Here is a 20,825-nt window from a genome sequence, read left to right as displayed (position 1 = left end):
GCAATAAAAAGCGTGAGCACCACTCTATTAAAACACATCTTTCAGCCCCTGACCGTGGCCACATTGTGAACGTATTTTCCTTGGCACGGTCTGTGAACAGCTACTTTGCAAATGCATGCAGGTGAGTGACGGAATTCCTGGGAGGAGTGAGCCAAGGCTCATGGAGAATATTGGGAAGCTCATGGGTAATATTAAGATTTGGGGAAGAAGAGTGTGGATCTAAAAATTATACATGGAAGTGACTTTGGGAAACAGGTGTGGTATTCACAAAGATTGTGCCTAAGTGCTCCTTGGCCCTTAGCACTTTGCCCACCTTCATCTTCTGGGTTGTTGCTGTCATACCTTAGCCTAAATTGATTCCTTGTACCTTTGACGTGTCCCTCCTCCTGCCCCCTCATGACAACTTATCTACTTCTTAGAATTTTGGTCTTTGGGCCAATCTGATAAGTGATTCTGCACAAGTCATAAAGAAGTGCGTCCCGTTGGCATTAAACCAAGTCCTCTTATAGGGATCCACTCAGATGTACCTCTTGGGACACTTAGTCATTCTGACAACCAAATAAACTTGGGTGGGGTGAAAGTAAGAGTGCAAAACCAGCCATCACAAGACCTGGGTTTTATTCCTATTCAGTTATTGATTATGTGGCTTTGAGCCCATCATTGACATTCTTTAAGTATCAGGTTGCTAATCTGTAAATATTGGCTTAGGAATCCGAGATGGATGGGGTTGCTATAAGCAACAGATGTATGCATACCAAAGTACCTTATAAACCCAGAAAACCTGCATAAAAATTAGATACCAGTATTATTATAAATAATTACATCTTTAATTTTGTACATTGTGATAATCGATACAAGGCCATTGTGAAAAAGTGAAAGACAGTTAAAAATGATGTTTCAAGTGCAAGTCTGAGGGGTGTTCTATATTCTGGGAGACTGAACAGGACTACCATTCTGCAAGGCTTTTAGCTAAATGTGGGGCTGATTATTGTATGGTTGCATTGGGTCCCAACTATTTGAACACTTTTCCCGAAGTATGAAGTGGAGCCAATGTTAAAATACACCCTCTATATGACATTTTTCAAGGCATTATCTTCAAATTATTTAATTTTCGTAATAATCTCAAAAAGACTAAATGAAAAGTCATGACATGAGGAAACTAAGACTTGCATATGGTAATTAACATTTTCTCTCCAGTATTCTTCCCAGCAAGTTCAGGATCACGTGGGTTAGCTTAGAGGCCAGTCCCTCCACGTAGTGAGTCTCCTGACCCGTCTTAGGCTTGCCAGTTTGGAAGTATCACACTCACAAATGACGCAAAGCTCAGAGTAATCGCTGAGGGTCAGATGGTGGGACCAGGAGTCAGAATAATTTTAAAAGGCCAAATTAATAGTCCCAGAGTATAAGGGGTAATGTGAAAAGATGAATGCCATGTCTTTTACTTAGCTTTGAAAGATCAGTTGCTCAATAACAAGATTGAAAAAACTTGTTCACGTATGTGTGTGTTGGGGGATATCCTAAGAATTTAGATGGACAAAGTCAATAGAAACTGAAGGTGTGTTGTGATTGCTAAAAAGTTAAAAGGCTGTATTTATAGAAATAGATTGCTTAAATTAAAGGAGGTGATACCGCGCTGTTATCTGTATTGAGCAAACTCATACTAGCCATATTGTATTCAGATCCAAACCACTATTATGTATAGCTGGTGGACTAGAGATCATCATCAAGGAATCAGAAATTCTACGAATTGAGGAGCAGTTCAAGTGGTTACATTTAGAAAGGGCGGAGGTGGGGCGCCTGGGTGGCGCAGTCGGTTGAGAGTCCGACTTCGGCCAGGTCACGATCTCGCGGTCCGTGAGTTCGAGCCCCGCGTCAGGCTCTGGGCTAATGGCTCGGAGCCTGGAGCCTGTTTCCGATTCTGTGTCTCCCTCTCTCTCTGCCCCTCCCCCGTTCATGCTCTGTCTCTCTCTGTCCCAAAAAAAAAAAAAAAAAAAAAAAAAAAGTTGAAAAAAAAAGAAAGGGCGGAGGCAAGAATGCACTTGGTACTTTAGGGAATATGACTGATTCTCACAAGGAAGGATGTTCATTGATCAAATGGTAGAACAAAAGCCCATGAGGGAAAATGTTACAGATGCAGAATTTGGCTCATACAGAGAAGAATTTTCTTTTCCAACTTTTAAAACAATGAAGTTTACTTTTACTGAAATTGAATAATATTTTCTCATTACAGAATTTTTATAACATATGAAAACAAAACTATAAAAAAGAATTTAAAAATCAGCCATGACCTTAGCATCTAGAGATTATTGCTATTAACACCAGGGTTGACTTTGTAAGAACAGTGCAGGGGCACCTGGGTGGCTCAGTTGGTTAAGCATCCAACTTAGGCTCAAGTCATGATCCCATGGCTCGTGAGTTCTATCCCCACATCAGGCTGTCTGCTGTCAGCATGGAGCCTACTTTGGATGCTCTGTCCCCCTCTCAATCTGCCCTTCTGCTTATGCACTATCTCTCAAATAAACATTAAAAAAAAAAGAAGAACAATGTAAAGCTGAGGAGTTTTTCTTGGGGGTTATGGTAGTTTGAGCAGATAGACTAGGAAACATCTGAGGGACTATTCTACATGTTGAGATTCCATTCTTTATAATTCTATATAAAACAAGGTCAGGCTAATGCATGCTTCCCAGAAAGCTTATTTGCATCATTTCCACAGGACCGTCTATAGGTTGACCCAGGGTCAAGACAAGTGTTGAGCATTCCAGACCCTAGGTCATGATCAGTATTAGAAGAAGAGGGGAGAAGAGGGCAATTTTGTATCTTTCAAATCACACTTGGTGATAGCTAGTACCTGTCAACCTGATTATGTTATACAAACACCCAAGTTTAGAACCCTATAGCATCTTCTTGGCTTAAGGAAAAATTGCTCCCCTCCATCTTAGCATCAAAAGACTAGGAACTCCACGATGTCCCAGCCTTAGTGGACTGAGTATGGCACAGTTGGGTGTGGGTCCTGAAGTCAGAGCAGGCAAATGTCATGACCATCCAGGAAAGCACGGGAGGCCTCGGGAGAAGCTATAACTGGTGGACGACTTAACGGCCTGAACCATGACTACCAGAGGTAGCATTTAAGTGAGAGCCAGGGTGGAAAGCTAGCAGGAGCTAAAGTGGTAGCAAAAAACAATCACTCGAGGAAGATATCAGGGCAGACCAGTGAGATCCTGCAAAATGTGTTTTGCCAGCATTAGACTGGTTCCCCCTTCTCCCTCCCAATAATAGAGCTTTCTATCAGGATTCCAAATTCTAGTACTAATCTGTAAATAGCAGATATAAAGTGGGGAAATGTGATTTAGAGCAAGGATTGAAGAAAGGAGTCCTTGTGAGTGGAATTGGTTTCATATGGCATTCTAATGACACAGGAAAGTATGTGTGCGCCCCGTTGGCTTGTGTACCAAACAAGAGGCTGGCCTTTGATTAACTGAAGCTAACGCGGGTGCTGGGAGGTGGCGGGTACTGAATAGTCCCCCTGCCCCCAAGACACGCCAGCACCGACATGGAAACAGCAACAAAATCTCACTCCTCCCAATTCACACTTTTCAAACAGTAGATCAGCACACCAAATTCTAAAAGAAAAATAAAAGGGAAGACATTAGAAGAAGGGAAAGATTTAGTCTACATTTAAATTTTTTCTTCCAAGGCTTACGTAGAAATAATGACTCGGAAACGTCTTAGAGTTTCCATGGCATATTCGTGGCTTCGTTGGTCTTATTGTTGCTGTTTACTTATAAGCCACTCGGAGTCAAAGGTCCTAATAGCTGCTTCTCATTTTACTTTCATTTCCCCAGTCACTGGCGGGATCGGGATCAATAGTTAGATGCCCACTTAGAAGGGAAGGTAGTATTTACCGTGGTTCTCTGCGTCATCATGATCCACGGCCTCTTTTGAAGGCTGGGAGTGCACCCCGAGGCCTGTGATGGTGTCGGGGATACACAGAGGCACAGAATCGAAAAGCTTAGAGTCGCTGATTCAGTGGAGCTAGCAGTTTTAGAACTGTGGAGTCCTGGAATCCCAGATAGGGAAGGGCCACTGAAGGTCACGCCTCATCCACCCTGAGCCCCTTGCATGAAAAGGATTATGGTAGAAAGAGAGGGACGGCGAGTCTAGCCAAATTGCAGTAGCTAGCTCTACTGTACCAAGAGAGGTTTAATCCATTTCACTTAAATTTAATTTATGACTACTTTGGATTGGTAACATTGTTGGTAACGAAAGCTTAAAATATGACTTAGTCTTTGATTCCAAATAATATCAGATTTCTTCATCCCGCAGAGTGGTGGGTTTATTTTTTGTTGTTGTTTTAAGGGCTTTGTTTTAAGGGCTAAATCAAAACATAGCCAGTCTTTTTTTTCTTTTTTTTTTTTTAATACGTATCAGCTGAGGCTTCAGAACACTTCCAGTAGACTGTAATAATGAAGAGAAACGTTTAGCAAGGTAGACTACTTAGCAAGGCATTGGAAGCCACATACCATTATAAAGAAGCACGTCTGGTTTGGCCGAAATCCTGCCTTTGTCTCCAGAGCTATTTTGCTGTAAATTTAGAACAGAAATACCCTTTCTGGAATAAAAATGTAGCTTTGTTGGCTACAAGTGCATGTTTGCTGCCTCACAATTTTAGAATTAGACGATGGACTTATTTAGTAGACATCGGAGGGCAAAAAGCAAAAGCCCATAATTTAAAACATTCCACTCCACCACAGTCCAAGAAAAACATGGACCGGTGAACAAAACCAGCAGTATTGTAATAAGAAAACAACTAGGTGCATTTTTTCCAAAACCTAAAAACCAGGAATCTAAATGTATGAGTTACTGGCTAAAAATTCCATTTTCATGTCTCAGTTTTGAGCTGGAAAAACAAGCTAGGCCCCGTTTTAAAAAATGCACAAGTTCTACTGCGGCCCGAGGTGTGGACAGCAGCCTCGCATCCATCTTTATACACTCAGGGGCACTTTTCTGTTGCCTGGAGGAATCCTGTGCTAAAAGGATTTTACTTTGCAAGGATTCATAGGCCTCCAGTCAGGCCTGCAGTGACTTCTGAGGCTCCCTCCCCACAAGTTATTTGGCAGTGCCGTTAAGGTATTTTATTTTACCCCTAAACACTTTGAATATCTGTTCGAGGTCCGTGGAGTTTTCCAGGGCAAATGATGTGGTAACTTTTAGTAATGCAGGTGGGCTCACCCAGGCTGAAAGGCAGGAGGGATTGGCATTTCTTCAGGAAGAGAGCGGAGGCCTCTGTTTGGAGACAATTACAAGCGTGAATCAACCAACCTGTGGCACAAATGGTTGTGTGTGTGTGTGTGAGAGAGAGAGAGACAGAGACAGAGAGACAGAGAGAGCTGGCACAAATGTCTGAAAAAGGCTACAAGTGACTCAGAAGCTCCCAAGAACACATAAAAAAGACAACAGTCAATCTACCAGAGAGCTAAGACTTGATTCTACAACTGGTCCTGGACTGGTAGACAACAGACAAGGCTGCAGCTTGTGAAGACAGAGTTCTGGCCCTAGGACAACATGAGACATGGTAACATAAAATGATGAGAGAGACGAATGTTTTGTGAACCAGGAAGAAGAAGAAAATAACTTTTTGAGAAGAGGAACTTTTCGGAAGGAGAACTTTTCCTCGTTGGTGGTTGGTTACCCACCGGCAAGTGCCTCAGGCAGCAGCTTGCAGGTAACCGGCGTGATGCCTGAGTGAACAGGTCTATCACTGGAGCATATGTGATGTCAGAAGAAATACATGCAGTATCCGAAGGAGTATGTGTAGGGAGTTTGAGCCTACAAATTAAAAAATCAGGATATCATAACAATCATAATTTATATTGCATCCACCCAAGAAAATCTCCTGCTTAAGAGTTTTGACAGAAGGAATGTGTGGGGACAACGGAAGTGAGGAGACTCATTGATGGGCTCTATTTACACATAGGCTGTCTCTTCTAATTCTTGCCTCCCTGCCCAGGAATCAAGTCAGGGTTATTTTTCTTCCCTTTGAATCTTTTCTTTTACCCTTTTGTGGAAGGTAAAAATGAGCAGGGCTAGTCACTTGCCATTTAAATAAGAGGGGGTTTATTACCTTTAACCAGTTGTTATGGCAAGAATGCCATACATGTCAGTGGTGGCTAAGTTCCCAGGTGTCCTGCTGGCTTTTCTGGCTCCCAGAGAATTCTTCTTCTGTCTGCACTGCCTACGTGTCTGGGGACTGGACCTCTGGAACACAGCCAGAAGAGAACCACACGCTGAGGCGCCGCTGTGGAGACGCAGGCACGTGCTTCCTGCCTCTGGCGACCCCTACCATTTTCTTCATCACTCAGTTATGGCTTCGTCAGAATTGAGTGTTGAGTGCAGAATAATGCCTCTTCCTCTGCTACTCACTGGCTGGTTCTCGCGTGGCTACACTCACTCATTTGCCTGTCTGCATGGCAGTCAAAGGGGAGGAAGACCACTACGGGTGAGAATTTAGGCAACTGATACCATCTTGGGATACAACCTGATGATATCATAAGCATCAGGGGGACGTATCAGGGAGTTGATACAACATGTTCTCTCAAGACCTCACCAGTACGTCTTTTGTCTGAAGACCAACCGCAGCCATTTCTCTGGTTGAGAGCCAACCTATCAGGGCATAATGTGGGGCACATGCCATCCCAGGCATTAAGAAAGGTGTGTATCAAATATTTGAGGGCTTGAAACTATCCTGCTAGACTATTACAAACAGTGCCTTAATTTCTCTGCAGAGCTGTGAAAAGGCTTGACCACTTCCACACAGCTTTACTAAAGCTGGAGACGAGAAAAGGGAAGTGCATCCAGACCATAAACTGGAAAACAGTCATATCTGGCCGACAAGCCATGGTTTGCTCACAGACCCTACCTATACCATCCTACCTCCAGACATGCCTTTTAGTGACAAAAGCCATTTCACCACTCACCTCCTAGCGCCTAGCATGAGACAGTCTATTATTTGTCAAATCTAGGTCCCCTAATGAAAGTGGGGGGGGGGCCCTCTCCACCTGCAGAAGGGTTCCTATTAACCATATGAGGACCTCGGCCTTTGCAGGATAACTGATGACTGGTAGACCATACTCATTGCCTGAGTTTCTAAGCTTCACTATAATAGCTTTGATCATATTCATGTCAAAGACGTACCCAGAGTAGTGAAGACAGAACAGATCTTTGCTTGAGGCAAATCGCTTCTTTCTGAGTCTGAGTGAATTGGACACAGGGCTGTGGGAGCACTTGTATTCTAGGGAGGCCACAACCTATTCTACAGAGATTATTTATCTGGATGCCTTAAGAAACTAACATTTTTGCATTTCACTTGTATACCTTTACTGTAAAGAATTAAATTGTAGTGTAGGGTCTCTCCATAGAGGTATTTTATATACAAATCCCATTTACTTTTTTTCCCATGAAGAAAATCTGTTAATTATTCCCATAGAAAAGATTATGGAAGTGACGTGTTCCAATTTACATAGCTATTAAGTATCTAAACCTAGGCCTGATGTTAATAGGCATGCATAGTCTACATAAAAAATTGCTGAAAAGGTAGCAAGGGGACTGTTCATTATTACTATGACTATTAAGCCTTGGTTATTATTATATTAATATACTGCCTTTTAGACTGTAAGCTTTATGAGGGCAAAGGTCAAGGTTCACTATATCCTAAGCGCCCAGCACAGTGTCTAATACAAAATAGGCATATGAATATTTATTGAATTGATGAGGGAACAAATATTTTGTCCAGCATACCAACCAATAAATTATATATTTTTGTAGTGTTGTTAATAATTATGGCCATACGTATTTCTATAGCACTTTAACTTTTCAAAGACTTTTCTTCTTCTCATTAAAGTTTGCCTGAGCACATTTAGCACAAAGTGAAAGTTAAGGGCCCAGACACTGGGAATACACATGGGTTTCCTAACCCTGCAATAAGACGATTCATTGTGATGGAGACAAACCTCACAAAATTGCTTCTGCAGCCTCTCTTTCTGGGCCATATGTTCCAGGTTCTCTGGAACATTCCTGGTTGCTATATCTATTCCATTGTCCCCATAAGGATATTCTTACTTGTCAACCATGTGTCCTGATTTTTCATTTAGGAAATATGGTCACCATATGCATGTTATAAAACTTGAGTCCCTAGACTAACTTCACTCTCTGTGCAGGTATTGCCAAAGCTCATATCCTGTTAAATTTTCTGCATGTGTTTCAAGGAAGTGCTGATTCCAGCTCTTTGCATTGATCATGACCAGATTCATTGAGTCTATTTAAATTAATAACTTAGTTTTCCATAGAAAGATGCTTTCAATGATTCATTAGAAAAAATGCATTTTTTCAAAACACATTTAAATGATTTCTCTAATGTAATCAATGTGTGCCTTTTATTCAATCTGAGTATTTTCTGGTTTTCTACAATAAAAGGTGATGATTCTGATAGGAATCCATGAAATAAAATATGCTATGACATTATGCCAGATTTTTATTTTATACATTTTCCCAAATAACGTGGGCCAAGTCAAATGGAAATATTTTGATAAAGTTAATTATCTGATTCCAGGGATATCCTGGGTGAATTTTTGAGACAGAGCAGAGAAATCTCGGTGTGTAAAGTCAGAGCAGGCATTGTTTCCAGCTTGGGTACTAATACCAACTTATTCTGTGACTGGGCAAACTCGTCCACTCCTGGGGCTCAGTGTCCTCCCTTGTAAATTAAGTGACTTGGTCTGGGTCAGTGATTTTCTTCCTAAGCCCTGTGAGCCCAAGTCCTTGGAGGTCTAAGGCTCTGCCTGGGAAAACTTCCTCCCTTCCCCTTACTTCATCCAGAGCAATTTGGTACATATCAGTTATTTATACATACCAGTCCCTGTGTAAAATACTATTTGGGAAAAAAAAAACTATATAAAAAAATGTGATAGTCTTTTGGTGTCTAGATCTATGTTTCCACCTCGTTAAAATATTTCTGCGAGGTATATGGGGTCTACCTGGATGGAGAAGAGGCCTAGACATGTTTATAAGGGTTGGATATGATAAGAAATCTTTTAGTATAACCATCTGAAGAAAAGGAGGCAGTGGTTAAGAATATTGTCAGGCTGGAGTAGAGTAATGAGGTAATCACTGACTGACTTAGAGACCTGTGAAGGGAGTACCAATGTGATCAAGGTAAAGTTTCAGCCTATGGTTATATCTCTGGTTCTAAGCATTGGTAAGAGAGAGAAATTGAGTTACTGGTCACATCATGGAAATAGACTTTCAAGTGCACCACAGATAGAGATATTTGTTGAGAGCTGGTCCTCCAGAACATGCACCACACTTTGATACGGTTTTATGCATGCAGGGATTGAATGGGTCTAATAGGGAAAGCTCCAGGAAACTGAGAGCACTCCATCACTGAGATGATCAGTCCTTGACTTCTCAAGCTCTAGGCACTAGTGTTTTTAATCAGGTCTCTCTCACTGAGGAAGTTTTGACCAAGACTGACAGAATATTTGTAGGACCAACCCCTCTATATAGTGGAGCCTGAAATTCACCTTGTTGCGCTCAGCCCCATTATTCAGTGGCCTAGAGGTCATTCAGGGTTCCATATGGCCTCTGAATTGCTGATTTACCACTATTCCTGATACACTGATCCATTCAAACTGGATTTCTTATTGCTATACTGACCTGCTGAGTAGATTTTCTTTGACAGAAACTCCAGCCTAATTCAAACTTGAGCTCACCACACCCATTTGAACATATAAAGGTCCTTTGGCATTTCCTTTAGAGCAGGGTCAGTCCTTTTTTCTTCTTCTCTATCCTTTCAAGTATTACTGCAGAGGGTCCGATATATCTTGAGATAAGTCTGGCCGACTTATAACCATTAATCTCATGCTCGGATGCTCCGAAGGCAGCAAGATTTTGGCTGGAATCTTAAAGTTCTGCTTGTTCTAGAATTCTGTAAGTCTAGAGAAGGGCTCTTTCATGGGGCAGAACCAGGCAGGTGGAAGGGTCACTGAGAGTGCTGCTCAGTGTCAGCTCTGGCAGTTTTTCTAGGACACCAGCTGTAGTGATTCCAGAAGCCTGTCCAGCCCCCCTGGCCCCTGAGGGCCACTGTGGCTACTAGAGCCTGGAGTGAATTAAACTTCCCCTCACTTAATTCCTTTTTAGTTCTTGGCCCCACACATCGTGAGTCCATGGTGCTCACTTTCTCTCTATTAGTGTATATCTACTCTTATCCCTATTGTGGCTTTTTTCCAGGAAATTTTGATCTCTCTGAGGACCTCGAAGCCATTTCCAGGAGCTGAAGCCTAATTCAGAGGATAATTGGCCTCAAAAAGGTCCCTATGTCCCCTGGAGAAGGGTAGGCCAGAATTCTAGCATCTTAGCGATAATACCACATTACTTTGCCCTCTTTGCTCCAAGATTCTGTTCCCTGAAATAAAGTTTCACCAGCAGAGCCCATGGCAAGTTAGTTGATTTTCCCCGAATGTGCCATATCAAATCTCTCTCCCCAAGGAGAAGTGGTGTGACAGCCTCATTATGTGTTCTGACCTTCAGAGGTGCACACCGCTCCCAGCCCTGTCCCCCGCCCTGACCTTTACTTCCCTTCCATCTCTGTGGTTCAGACAAGAGCTGAGTGGGACAACACGTGAGGATACAGCATTGTCTCAGTACACAAGTATGTCTTGTTCTCCAATGGCAGATCCTTAAGAATAGGGTTGATATCCCCTTCCCTGTTCTAACCATCACAGTCTGGCTGAGCTCAGCACTGAACACACACACGGTTGACTGAGTGTGTGATAGCACAAAGCTGTGTGCTTGTGCTGCTTCAAGAGCACTATTATTTCATTTGACCTTTTGTGATAACCATGGAAATCAGGAAAGGCTGAATTTGACTGGGAAGTTGAGATGGCTGGTCTTTCTGTCTTCATGTATTCTAGGGCCTCTCCCTCTCCAGCTGGCCTCTCCATTTGGTTTCTCCAAGTGTGCTTTCTAGCAGGTGGCAGCTCAGGACTCCTAAAAGTGCAAACACGGTCATCATATACTCTTAAAGGCCGGGCCTAGAAGTGGCACAGCATGGCGCTGCATTGTATTCATTAAAGGGAATCACAGACCAAGCCAGCTTCATTGTGGGAGGAGACCACACCAGGTCATGAATACTGGGAGGAATGGTTCATTGGGGAGGCCATCTTATCTTTGAAGACGAGCCACCATGAACTGTCATCAACTTCTTGGATTCAAGGCTCTTACTGCTGTTTTAGTATCACAATGTCTTGGCTAGTGAGAAGAATGGCCAGGTAATTTTAAATCAACAACATAAGGCTCTCCCTCCTGAGTAATCCTAAAGTTTAGAAGGAGGAACTAATATTTCCCAAGAAGATCCTCTTAAATCAGAGTGATGCTCTATAGCCCTGAAGATAAAGATGACCTTAGGCATGTGTCCAGGTTAGCCTTTATGAAGAAGTAGGCCATATTGCCCCTTACGGATAGCATATTTTAATGCACAGCCAGAGATGAGATAATGGCAAATTAGGATCTGTGTAGGCCTTTACTTATAGCCCTCCTGTTAGCCCCAAAGCAATGACCGTTAGAGGCATATGGTATATAAAAAAAGCAGGAGCATTCCAATGACACAGGCCTTGGTTTGGTTCCTTGTATCACCACTAAATGGCTTTGGGCACTATAATCCTTGCTTCAGAGTAGCAATTTAATAAACGTTAGATTTTCTTTTGATCAGGTACGTCTGTGCCTTAACATAAACAACAACAAACAATTAGAGAGACTACACAATGAGTCAGGTAATGTTGTGGTTGCCGGGAATATTTTTACTTGATGGCTGGAGGATGTAGGGGGTAAAGGCCAGGGAGAAGTAGAGAATTACTCATGTACCTATTTGTGGCCCTGGGAAGCCAGCTAGATGGTGAAGTCATTCACTGGATTAAGGCATACAGCAGGAGGAGACCGTTTCTCCCCTCTTGTAGGATTTCCTGATTATTATAACACCATCTCTGAAACATTAACTCTGTTCCTTTGAAATCACGTTCTAGCATAGAAGTGGATGCATCAGCATTCACTGGGTGAGGCTCACATTACACAGAAACAAAAGAAACTTCTGTTTGGAAGTCACTGAGATTTTAGGTTGTTACCATGGTCTTACCCAGTGAAAGCTGACTAATGCAGAAACTACTACCAGAAGTGAGGTGTTACTGTAACAAAACAAAATGAAACAAAAACAACCAGATTACGTGGCACTAGCTGATAGTCAAGCAGCAGGCAGGGAGGACACTATTTTTGAAGTTGGCAACAAAGTGACTCATGTTAGGCAGTGGCTCAACATTTGGTAAAACTATTTCCTGGGATAACTTCGAAGACAGATAATTTACCTAATGATGCTGTGGCTTTAGGAGAAGAGTTTGGCAAACAGAATGAGACTTGCGTGGCTTGCTTGCTCTTAGCTGCGTGTGACAAGACGCTGTAAGAAAGAAATGAGTCCAGAAGTGCTTGTCCAGTTTTCAAGCAGTAATAAAAGGGAAAAGAGAGAATCAGGAACTTTCAGGACTTGTAGGATATAACTGATTCTCATCTACAACCCATAAAAGTTAAACTGAAAAATATGTTGAGCAAAAAGGCTAATTGTATTTTGGCCTCAAGGCAAAGTTCAAATCAAGGGTGTAAACTCCACACCCTTTGTTAAAACCTTTAAATGAATTAAGGCGGTGGCTCAGCAAATTATTTAAAAAAAAATTTTTTTTAATGTTTATTTATTTTTGAGAGAGAGAGACAGAGTGCAAGCAGGGGAGGGGCAGAGAGAGGGAGACACAGAATCCGAAGCAGGCTCCAGGCTCTGAGCTGTCAGCACAGAGCCTGATGCAGGGCTCGGGCTCACAAACCGTGAGATCATGGCCTGAGCAGAAGCTGGATGCTCAACCGACTGAGCCACTCTGGTGCCCCTCAGCAAATTATTTAAATTGGACAAAATAGTTAATGGAAAGGAAACTAAGGGTTTGCGCTTTCATGAAAGCATGGCAAGTTTGAAGTACTTCTAATTAATTCTGGAAAGAGAGGCATATCTTGAACAGAATTCTGAGTATGGCTGTTGACATATAAATTTGGTTGGTGAAAATGCCAATAATGTTTTTGAGAGATTATTACTTCCAAAAGAGCTACAAGCATGAATTAAGAGACTATAACTATTATAGATACAAAATAGATTTGGGGCCTCCAAATTTCTGCCACTCAGCTCCGAAGGACAGAGTATTCTCTAGTGTCTTCTACACATGTGCCCAAAGAGGATAATGGAAAAGAAATTATCAAAGTATGGAGCAAAGAGCCATGGAGAGCAATACTGGCACCCAGGGAGCCCTGGTATCTGATCAAAGAATATTTCCTACTCCTGGGTATGGATTTATAGGATTTGTCCAGTCATATTTCAAAATTGCTATGGACCAATGACCACTTAGTACTTCTGTTTTCCCATTCTTCTTTAGAAGTGGGAGAGTTCATTGATGTTATCCTGGCCCCCTTCCACCAATTCCTGTTGAGTTTAAGAAAGAAAAGATAGCTGTCTTTTGGTTGTCTCTGGATTAAGAAGAGCCCAGCCACATTTTAATCATCTTTGGTGTAGAGACAATTATGAGAACTCAGACTTTTGACTTATTGTCATTAGCCTTTTGGCCTTTCCTTTAAGGAGTAGGTCTATTTTGTGTGCAGAAGGAAGGAAAGCAAATAGTTTTGAGCAGGGTACTTATTGTGGAATCTTGTTTTATGGTTCCCAACTTCTTCTTCCTCCTTTCCAACAAGATTATATATCTCTACCTCTTGCCATGTGCTTTGCAGAGCATTCCTAGGGGGTGAGTGTAGTTCCTTACCCTTATTCCATTCAGTCATATAATTTCTGATTAATGAAATAGGAGTGAAATTGTCATGTGCCATGTGTGAACAGAAACTTTAAGAATCAATGCATGTGGCCTCTAGCTCTCTTGATCTTTTTTCTTTGTCATGATACCAATATAGAAGGTGTTTTTCCAGTCTGGTTTCTAGGATAAGGAAGCCTTTTTTTTTTTTTTTCTCCCCAGAATGCAGACAATCTACAGTCCACATGTAGTATGAATAAGAAATAAATATCTTTTGAGGGGCGCCTGGGTGGCTCAGTTGGTTAAGTGTCTGACTTCGGCTCAGGTCATGATCTCACAGTTCGTGAGTTTGAGCCCCATGCCGAGCTCTGTGCTGACAGCTCAGGGCCTGGAGTCTGCTTCATATCTGTGTCTCCTCCTCTCTCTGTCTTTCCCATGCTTATGCTCTGTCTCTCAATAATAAATAAACGTTAAAGAAAAAAAGAAATATCTTTTGGAAGAAGCCTCTGAAATTTGGGGATTTTTGTTATTGTAAGCTTGCTGCCATCACATAGCTGACTGATACATCTTGATATTGGACTAGTGGCCCTGTGGGGCCCAGGGTGGTCCTCTCTCAGATCTCTGGGTTACAACTCTAGAATTTCACTAGTTTTTGATAGTTTTATTAATCACAGTTTACCTCCTGCCTTTCAAAATTCAAGCAAATGAGGGATACTTTTTTTTTCTGAGGATATCATCATAATTTGACTATAAGCAATGTATTACAGTATGAGAGTACACAAAATACAAAAGGAGTAGTGTTAATGGAGTGACATAAAAACTTTATTTCACATATGTGAAATAGATATGAATAGATATGAAATAGATATGAGTCTATCTGCTAATTATATAACATTTTAGAAGTGCAAGAAAGTATAAAGAAAATATTATCCACTGTGTAATATTACTCTATTTAAATTTTTTTCTTTTTAAATAAGTCAAACTTTAAAAAAATTGCAACTATAATATAAATAATTCTACATACCCTTATCTCAGATGCCCTAAATGTTTACATCTTATCACATATATGTCATCATTCTTGGCATGTATCTTTGCCTGTCATTACCTTTTTTTTCGGAGTGAATTTAGAGTGAGTTGGAGACGTGATGTCTTTTTATTCCTGAATACTTAAGGATGTATTTCCTTTAAAAAAGGATAATATCTTCCATAACAAAGGTTAATTTAGCAAAATTAGGAAATTAAACTTGGTACAATGCTATTGTCTAATCTATAGACCTCAACCAAATATCTCTAATGATCTCAACAATGTCTTTTATGACAAAAGAAAGAAACCCTGCTGTTGGATCTAATCTATGATCATGAATTACATCTACTCCTCATGCCTCTTTGGTCTCCTTGAAATTGGAAGAGTTAGTTCCTCAGTCTTTTTATTTTCTTTCTTTTATTATCTTGACACTTCTGAAGACTCCTGGTCAGTTTTGTACACCATCTCTCAAATTGGTGTGACTTTTTTCCCCCTGTGATGGAATTCAAATTATGTAGTTCTGGCATGAACATCAGAGAAGTAAAATAGTGACCTTCTCATCACATTATATCAGCCACGGGATGTAGATTTGTCCCCTTACTAAAAATGTTAACTTAGATAACTTGACTAAGGTGGTATCTACAGGCTTCATTTTGTAAAGTTACTCTTTCCCACTTTGAAATTAATAAGGGTTTGGAGAGAAGATACTTTGAGACAAGGAAGATGTTTTGTTCCTCACTAAAATTTTACCTGATAAAGTTTTAGCATATATTAATAATTCTTACTTGACTCACTTATTATTATGGTTGTCAGATAGTGACTTTATAATTTTATGATCATTCATTTGTTGAAATTCTACTATAAAAATAACTTTTCTATTTTCTTCAGTTTTTTAATTAAATTGATTAATACATTTCCCCCCATACATTTTTTTAAACTTGAAATTATACTATGCTGAACTTAATTAATTTCAGTATAAGCTCATGGATTCTTATTTTATTCTGTGGGTTATAAACCATTACCATTATTTTTTCAGATATTCAAACTGTCCTAGATTTGGCCAGTGGGATTCACATGAAACTGGTTTCTGTGCCCTTTTGACACACCCCTGTCATTTTTTTGAGCACTTACATACTGTTGGGGACAAGATGATATCTCAAGCACATCTTACATTTTCCCAGTTTCATCCCTGGAATCAGCCATTTATCTAAGGATTCCTGGTTCCTTCCAGTGGGGTATGGTATTTGGAAACCAAGATCTGGATGCTAGGTATTCCTGTTGCTACCAAGGAAGATATTATTTCAACATTTAATATTTAATTTAACATTTTGGTATTTCTTTTTGCAATTTTTTCTTGTATGTTATTTTTAAACACTTGAAATTGAACCATGCTGAAATTTTTATTCCTGATTTTTCATTTTAACGGTATAACATGAGTATTTTATGGTTCTTCCAAACAACTTTTTAGATGATTAAATAATTTTGTAAGCGGACACTGCCAAAAATTACTTTTGCACTTGGCATCATTGGGAAATTAAGTTATTTTCAATTTACTTTTGTAATTCACAATGAGTAATAATGATTACATTTGTTTTTAAGATGCTTTCACAAGCAGTCTCTATTTTAATTATCAAAACAATCCCACAAGCTAGGCATTATGATGCCCTTTTATAGTGGAAGATTTTGAGACTATGTGGCTCAGAGATACTCCATGATCCCATGCTCATTGGAGTCAGAATGAAGCCCAGTTCCCTCTGGTTGACTTATATCGCCAATCACCAGCTTATGTGTATGCATTTGTCTTACTAACTTAAATCTAAAGCTACCTGATGGCAAAGGCTGTGTTTTAATGTCATCGTGTCCCCAAAATTTTAGTACACCACAGATACTCAATAGAAATTTATCACTTAGTTCAGAAAAGTCTGAAAAGTCTTTGGCCCAAGCAAATTTTTGGGAAGCTTTTTCACTGGAAATTACTTATTAAAGCACGTCTCCCTCCTTTTCGGACATTGGTGACCAGACATCTTATTTATGGCAATTCTTTGCAGGGGTTGTCATCAGCAAGGGAGGGAGAGAAGAGCAATCTGTTTGGATAAGGAGGGGTAAACCCAATAAATTTGCCAGCTGCATTTGCTATCTTAGCAGCAAAACAAGTCCTCCCACAACTGCCTTTAACTGTAACAGAAGATAGAGGACATGATAATAAACTATCCCATGGTAGGGATCCTTATCTGCCACAGATTATGAGCCCAGATATCACATGGGGACAAATGTGTAATTAATGATATTGTTCCAATTAGGTCCTGGCTTAGCTGAAAATTAAAAGCACAAAATCAAAATCCCTCCATCCTTAGCCACTTCCTTGCAGACTTCCAGACCAAGAGGCTTTTTGATGTTGATTGTCTCCTTGCAGCTTTCAGTTGAGGACAAGCCAAATTGCACCACTTGTGCTAATTATCCCTCTCCTGAGATTGCAGATTCCTAGTTAATGGGGAATCAGTCCAAACTCCTTACTGATTTTCCAAGGTGGTTGCTCTGTGCTGGGGACCTGGGCCAGCATAGACCTCAGCTTCCACTGGCTTGAATATTTCCTCCTGGGTCCATTTACCAGGAAAGTGAAGGACTTTAGGACTTTGAAGAAAGAGTGGGAATAATAGGTGCTCCTACAGGGAAAGATAACCCATCTCCTCCTCTGGATCCCCTAACTCAGCCCATGGCTTTGCCATCTTCCTGGCTTCCTCCACCATACCCTTACATACAGGCCCCCAACATCTAAGTACATATCAATCCCTGTTGTTTGTGCTGTTTAAATGTTTCCCATGTCTTACTTCACCTGTCCTCACTGCCATTGCATTTACTTCATTGAGGCTCCAATCATTCAGGTGACAGGACGTAGAGCTGGTATTTGAACTCAGAATTCAGGTGCCAAGTCTCATACGTTTTGCAATCTGGTGTGTGTTTTATTTAGTTCACTAGTTTAATTGCAGCAAGCTAGAGCAGGATTTAAAATGGAAAATACTGAGCTGAAATATTTTTATAAGTCATGTTCTTGGTGGGAAGGCATAAGGAACAACTACCCTCCTGATTATGGTTACGGTCATATTGTTGCCATTGGTAAATTTTCTATAGGACCTCATAGCAAAGTGAGAAAGAGATTGTGCTGGTTCTTTCCACTGGCTCCACTGTAACCTCTACCAGTCCGTGCCCAGGAGGCTAACTTGTTTGCATTGCTTTGCTCAGATTCTCTTGCTCCCCAGCTGTGGTTGGGTTTGGCCTATGGAAAGCACCAGCAGGAGAATGCTACATGGGACCTGGCTCCATTTCTACCAGAGAACTTTGTATGGTTATATCCCTTTATGAAGGGTAGAGCTCCTATCAAGTGACCCTATTTGACAGCTGTAGCTCTCTCTTTTCACTCCCCTAAACACTACCTAACTTGTTCTTTCAGACCAAGGAGTGGCCGTGGCTCCCACCATTGCTAGCCCTGGGGTGCTGCACACTCCTTGTTAGTTTCCTTTGATCCTTCCCACACCTCTATAAATAGTTCCTTCATTAAATTCTCCTTTATTACCTGTTTGAGTGTGCCATTTCTTTGCTGCGTGACCATGATTTAGGGCTTTGAGTAACTCAGACCCAGTCACAAGGAGTAGAAGTACACGGACAAAGATATGGCGTGCTTGATTCTAATCAAATTCTGAGCCCTTAATATGGAAATCAAGAGCTTCTACTAGGTAAAATTACCCTATTAACTGATGATAATAAGAGTATCAAGCTTTTACTATACTTTTATCATGCGCCCGACACTGTTCTAACCATTTAATATGTATTAACTTGTTCTATCCTCACATCTTGTAAGATAGGTACTATTTTTGTCACTATCTTCTAGATGAGGAAACTGAGATATAGAATGGTTGAAGATCTTGCTTAAGGCCTTGCACTTTAGTGTGTCAGTCAAAACTAGACAGTCTGGTTCCAAGTCCTTGATTTCTACACTAGACGTGTCCAGATGGACAGAAAGTCAGTGCCAATGGATACATAATGAGAATGCATTTAATTGCCCAAATTATACAATCATCTGAATGTAACTTTTGAAGGTAAAATCCATAATGCTTGAAAACTATTTTTAACTTTGGTATTTCTAACATAAATGCTAACACCCAATAGTGCCATTTTTAGAAACCTATAATTTATTTAGGCAGATGGAAATGGATATTGTGTATTGATTTGAATGTTAAACACTATTTAGACAGTGCAGTGCTATGAAAAGGACCCAGATGTGGGGTCTCCCCATTTGTTAGCTGGACCACCTTGGGTAAGTCACTTAATTCTCTTGGAAATTTGCTTCCTTGTCTCAGGTTTACTAGGTCTCTAGCCCAGCCCTCATCTGATGGACATGGTCATCCTCAACATGACTGCCATGAACACAACATCAACAACTAACATTTGCTTACTGGTGTGATTTATAATGCCCAGACATATGTGTTTATTTATCATATTTCAAAAAAGAAGACATTCTGCCTTGGGTTGAATACTTACTGGGATTAGGATCTTGTTACCTTCTCAGGAGGCCAGTCTTGAAGGGTGGCCTGACTACTTACAGGGCAGTTAAAACACCTGCAGGAAGTCCAGGTAAATAGGGTGTTATAGTTGAGAAGGAGAACAAAGAGGCTTTAACTGTTGGTGAAGTTTTAGGAGGTGAGATGTGACAGGTTGAAGGACACAAAGGATGCTTTAGGATAAAGTCTCCAGGAGACCCCCTTGAACTGAAGACCTGTTACCTGCAAGGGATTTTGTGATTGCCTGGGTCACTGTTCCCTGACTTTCTCCTCTACCCCTTCGTACTTTTGTTCAAGCCATGCAATTTGTCTAAAACGACCTCAGCCTGTCCAGTGAAACCCTTAAGGACAGATAAAACCTCTGAAGCCCCAGAAATTCAACCAGAGACTTCTCTCTCCCTCCAGAACTCTGTGTGTTCTGTTTGGACATCGTTCATGGCATTTGTGTACGTGTGCCGTTATTATTTGTGTACATACTGAATCTCCCCCACTAGGGGTGAACTCTGTGCATATGAGTGATTAGACTGGCTCTTATAATCTTTGTCAGATAGATGGCGTGGAGGTCTCCAAAGCCAGTTTCTAATGCTTAGCACACATGCATATGTGCACAAGCAGACGAACCAACTGCAAATTCATGCACACAAGTCTGGCATGAAAATACCTGCAATGGCATGTTCGTAAGTGGACCTTTGTAATCCACAAATTAGTCTTTGTTCTCAGACCTAAGACACTGGAAGCTATTTTGGCAGACAATAAAGAGCTCGGATGCCGTTTTACGCATAACACTGTATATGATTCCTTAATATTAGATCCATATTAGCTTTCAGGCCCACAGATAATGCCAGCCAATGTAAAAGGTAGTAGCCAGTTCCAAAATTATACTGTTGCCTAAAATCCTGTTAATTGCTGTTTTCACACACCCATCCTTGCTTGCCAGCCACTGCTAAGGGTGCCTGCCTCCCTGGTTAGACACTTACCAGCGTATAAATGGCCAGACACATTTTTTAATGGCAACTCCTTCCACTCTGTAGAAATACTGAAATTATTGTCAGCAAAGAAAACTCTGGAATTGTTGGGAATCTGGAAATGGGGGGCGACATTTCACCTCATCAGCAGATACCAGCCTCTGAGTTCTGTTTTTTTGGCTGCATGCTGGGGAACAGAAGCCAGCACTTGACAATCTTATATAATTGTGTGTGTGTGGGGGGGGGGGGGGAGGTGCATTGATTGTGTGTGTGACTCTTGATGGCACACCCAGCCGATACCTGGAAATTATCTGTACTTGATAAGCACCGAATTTTTGGTTAAAAGTGATCAGTCTCCTCTCATTTAAGCAATTGAATTAAAAGTTACTTTTTGTCTTCTGGA

General features: G+C 40.9%; 2 long non-coding RNA genes across 3 annotated transcripts in view; one reads left to right on the top strand and one right to left on the bottom strand.

Annotated features, from left to right (window-relative positions):
• LOC122200918 overlaps window positions 1-20,825 on the top strand; it is a 154,966-nt gene that overhangs the window by 115,782 nt on the left and 18,359 nt on the right. The gene's annotated exons all lie outside the window — the stretch shown is intronic.
• LOC122200919 lies at window positions 4,505-9,929 on the bottom strand. The gene is made up of 3 exons (XR_006193990.1): window positions 9,709-9,929; window positions 6,122-6,460; window positions 4,505-5,283 (listed from the first exon to the last, which is right to left on the bottom strand). It is a non-coding gene; the product is annotated as an uncharacterized LOC122200919 (long non-coding RNA).

This window comes from Panthera leo, chromosome D1 (assembly GCF_018350215.1).
Source record: "Panthera leo isolate Ple1 chromosome D1, P.leo_Ple1_pat1.1, whole genome shotgun sequence".
Taxonomy (NCBI): domain Eukaryota; kingdom Metazoa; phylum Chordata; class Mammalia; order Carnivora; family Felidae; genus Panthera; species Panthera leo.
Note: the sequence above shows the minus strand (reverse complement) of the source record. Positions and strands in the feature narration are given on the sequence as shown.